Genomic DNA, 4331 nt, shown 5'->3' with positions numbered 1-4331 from the left:
ATAACTTTTTATCTATGCATTTCATAAATATAACGCTTATTCAGAATACATATTATATCTACACATAAATTTTGACTGTATTCTGCATTACGTAGGTTGAATAAATTTGGTACTTATAAGGTAAAAGTGACCTTTTTTGAAGACGGGCCAACTTACTCAGAGAAAAGGTTTCGAACGCACTCGTTACGTAACTTATGACGGCATTTCTTCCCTCTTTCTCGATGGAAGATTGGCTGTGCGTAACGAAGGCTAAACCTCTGGCAACAATGACATACAAATTTAAATACAAGCAAAGCAGTACACCTTTATGAACTCTGGAACCTCTCCACTGATAATTGTCATAATGAACAAACCAACAAAATATGTTATTAAATACAAAAACACTTCGATTATTAGTCTAACTCCCAAAATAGGTTTCCTAAGAAATTACAGTCTACTTTATAGGTCACAATCAGATTGACAAGATGTAGGGAATAGCTGGTAATTTTCAAAAACATAGTAGACAAGCTTGATTTGATAACTGCTATATCCAATGTCAAGCAATTTTTATTTATTGGCTATCTACCTATTTACTGAAAAAAAACAGCCGGTACCGTATATTGGCTTTAAACCTTCACCAATAATTATCGTCAGAATGATGACTTCATGAGGCTCCACCCACTTTCGCCTCGTTATAATTCAGGATAACACTGAAGGCTACCATGGGCACTGTTGGATTAGAAAATTTAACATCTGTCTATAAAAACTAATTTCTCGAGTACAGGCAGTCCCCGGGTTACGACGGGGGTTCCGTTCTTGAGGCGCGTCGTAAGCCGAAAATCGTCGTAAGCCGGAACGACACTTGGAAATATGCCTTAAACTAAGAAAAAGTTAGAGAGACCTTACCTGTGTGACATGCAAGTATATTGCATGATGTGTAGTGTGGTTATTTCAATGGCAAAGGATGGTTCTTGAAGGTATAATTCTTTATTAAACTCTTGTGACACTATAAAGCACAATGTACTACACTTAATCCTTAGGTTAGATTATACACTAAACACTGTATTATGCACTGTACACTACGTAGTATGTATGTAGTAATCCTTTGGTAGATCCTGGAGTACACTAAAATCCCAGTCTGGTAGCTCTGGAAGGTAAAAGTATAACACAATTAGTACAAAATACTACACAAAGTCCTGAATGCAATATGTAAATTATAGATATCAAGAGTAAAAGAGTTAATGTATGTTAATTAATTCCTTACTTTTAGTTTATAATTCCTTACTTTGAGTTATATCAAGAGTAAAAAAGTTAATGTATGTGAATTAATTCCTTACTTTTAGTTTAAAGTTGTCATGCTATGTAACCCTGGATGCACAAAGTCTTATGTGGCCCCATAGCCTACATCATTCAGGGGGTTCGAATGGAATGTACAAAAAAAAATAATTAGTATGTCAGTAAGTACTTCTATGCATAGTAAGTTACATACAGTAATATGCACCATACAGTGGTTTAATATCACATATATAACATGTATAAAACTTAGTTAATGTATGTTAATTAATTCCTTACCTTTAGTTTAAAGTTGTTGTGCTATGTAACCCTGGATGCACAAAGTCTTATGTGGCCCCATAGCCTACATCATTCAGGGGGTTCTGGAATGTACAAAAAATAATTTTGTCAGTAAGTACTCTATGCATAGTAAGTTACATACAGTAATATGCACCATACAGTGGTTTAATATCAACTGGTATGCATAGTAAATGATTGGTCTACCCCCCCAACCCCCCTGTTCCAGCAGGGGAGTGTACAGTATGTACGTAATTCCATGAGGGACCTTGATCACTTATCCCATGTGAGAGATCTTGGTCACTTTTTTTAGTATGTACGTATAAAACTTACTTAATGTATGTTTACTACTAGTATAATTCCTTACCTTTATGTTATGTAGTAACCCTGGACAAAGTTTTATGTGGCCCCATAGCCTGCATCATGGAGGGGGTCCTGGTTTTCTGGAATGTACCAAAAAAGTATCAAAGTTAAGTCATGTTATGTATGTTTAGTAAGTTACATACAGTAACCATACGTACAGTGGTTTATAACATGTATGTACATAATCAAACTTGGTTGGAAATTCCTGTAAAAAAAAAGTTATGTACGTATGTAATACTACTGTATGTAAAAACCTTACTGTTCATACTTTGTTACACTACATGTTACATGTGATACGTATACTTTCCTGAAGGGTTTTTTCCATCCAAAAATGGTGCTTCTACTTGTAGTTATCCCTTGATGACACTTGTAGTAGTAATTTGTTAGTAACAACCTGGAGTTGTGTGAAAAATGTTGGTTCTGGAAGGAAAAAGTAACAAAATTAGTGTACAAAATATACACTACAGAAAGTTGTGAATGCAATATGTTAATTACTGTAGATATATCAAGAGTACTAAAAGAGTTAATGTATGTTAATTAATTCCTTACTTTTAGTTTAAAGTTGTCGTTCAATGTAACCCTGGATGGACAAAGTCTTATGTGGCCCCATAGCCTACATCATTCAGGGGACTCTGGAATGTACAAAAAATAATTTTGTCAGTAAGTCCTCTATGCAGAGTAAGTTACATACAGTAATATGCACCATACAGTGGTTTAATATCACATATAACATGTAGTATAAAACTTAATTTAGAAATTCCTTACATAACTTACCAACTTTTAGTGAGTCTCAAAGCTGTTACCTAGGTTGTGGGAGATGGAGGTGGAGGTGTAGAGCATTCATGATAAGGATGCATTCCAAACCTAACTTCAGTGTGCTTTATCACAGATAACAGGCTAGGATGATGGGCAGTCTGGAATGAAGAATTAATATTAAAGGACAGTATGTAACCACTTAGGTGTACAAAATTTATTGTACGTATGCAAACATTAAACACAACTGAGAATTCCTTACCTTCAGCAAAATGAAGACATGTAGGCTATGTAGAGGTCTGGTTTATGTAAGTCACAGGTGCATGCCAGTCTGGAATGATAATGTAATAGTACATATGATTATATAGTATGTATGTATGTTACATACATAACATGGTTATTACATATGTAATAATAAAACATTAATAAAAAAAAATGTCCTTACCAAATTCTAGTGGTTGGCTTGCTTACTGGGATGGCCATATGGTACATGAGAGTGGGTGGCTGGGCTATGGAGTGGGATGGGCAGGTGCTTGGGAGTCTGGAATGATAAAAAATATATAAAATGATAGTTACTACTACTGTAACTACTGCACATGTTATTACTGTTTGACATATGTAGTGTGTAATACGTATGTTCAATATAAAAAATGAAGAATTTTCTTTTACCTGAAGGAATGGGAGAGGTGATACTACTCGTATCAACTGATTTGGGCTCTGGAGAGGTGATACTCGTATCAACTGATGAGGGAACATCTAGATCTGGAAAGAATGATAGGGTACATAAATATATTATAAGGTGGATGTAATTGTAGCATATGTACACTTTTAATAAAATTTCTATTAGCAATTTATAAAACATTTTATACAAATTTGTTAAGGATTCCTTACCTGATGTATAGGGCGAGGCATCAAAACCATGGAAAGGCTCAGGGTCATCTGGGTCACTGTCACTATCAAAGGGGTCTGAATGAAAAAAAAAAAAATAATAAGGTTATGCAACATCAAACACATTGTACCACTATGTAAGTTAGTGTACGTATGTATGTAGGGTGTAAACAATTTCCAACATGAAAATGAGAAAAATGAAATTGCTTACCTGATTGTACACGTACAGGTGGGCGGGCTGATACAGAGGGTCCAGGTACAGGGGGATCTGGAACTGTCACAGGTAGTACAGGGAGATCTGGAACTGTCACAGGTAGTACAGGGAGATCTGGAACTGTCACAGGTAGTACAGGGGGATCTGGAACTGTCACCACTTCTGCAATAAAATTACAAATGATGAAAATTAATGAAGTTACAATTTACTCTTACATTTAGTTGTTACATTAAAAAATTAACACATTTTAATATGTACACTATGTAAACACATAAATTAGTAAAACAGTTCAGAATTCCTTACCAGGACTAGGAGTGGGAGGTGGTGGTACTGGAGACTTGTGAAAGAAAGTGTCAAGCCTGGACTGCACACTTCTCTTCGTCTGCTTCTCCTTCAGGGTCTCCTTGTAGAAAGTCACCAAATCCATGATTCCTCTCTTGATTTTGTCAAACCTAGAAACGTTAGGGTCTTCTGCCTCAAAAGAAGCCAAGGCTCTCTCCAGATGAGTAAAACCCTCTGACAAGCCTTTCACAGTTAATGACCTGGGTTTTGGCTCTGGTGCCGC

General features: G+C 35.7%; 1 long non-coding RNA gene across 1 annotated transcript; it reads right to left on the bottom strand.

Annotated features, from left to right (window-relative positions):
* Positions 1-1488: 1488 nt before the first annotated feature.
* On the bottom strand, positions 1489-3902 carry LOC135216838 (uncharacterized). The gene is made up of 9 exons (XR_010314938.1): positions 3764-3902; positions 3556-3630; positions 3334-3426; positions 3110-3205; positions 2927-2995; positions 2686-2825; positions 2461-2543; positions 1916-2331; positions 1489-1634 (listed from the first exon to the last, which is right to left on the bottom strand). It is a non-coding gene; the product is annotated as an uncharacterized LOC135216838 (long non-coding RNA).
* Positions 3903-4331: the final 429 nt, after the last annotated feature.

The sequence above is a fragment of the Macrobrachium nipponense genome, chromosome 6 (assembly GCF_015104395.2).
Source record: "Macrobrachium nipponense isolate FS-2020 chromosome 6, ASM1510439v2, whole genome shotgun sequence".
Classification (NCBI taxonomy): Eukaryota; Metazoa; Arthropoda; class Malacostraca; order Decapoda; family Palaemonidae; genus Macrobrachium; species Macrobrachium nipponense.
Note: the sequence above shows the minus strand (reverse complement) of the source record. Positions and strands in the feature narration are given on the sequence as shown.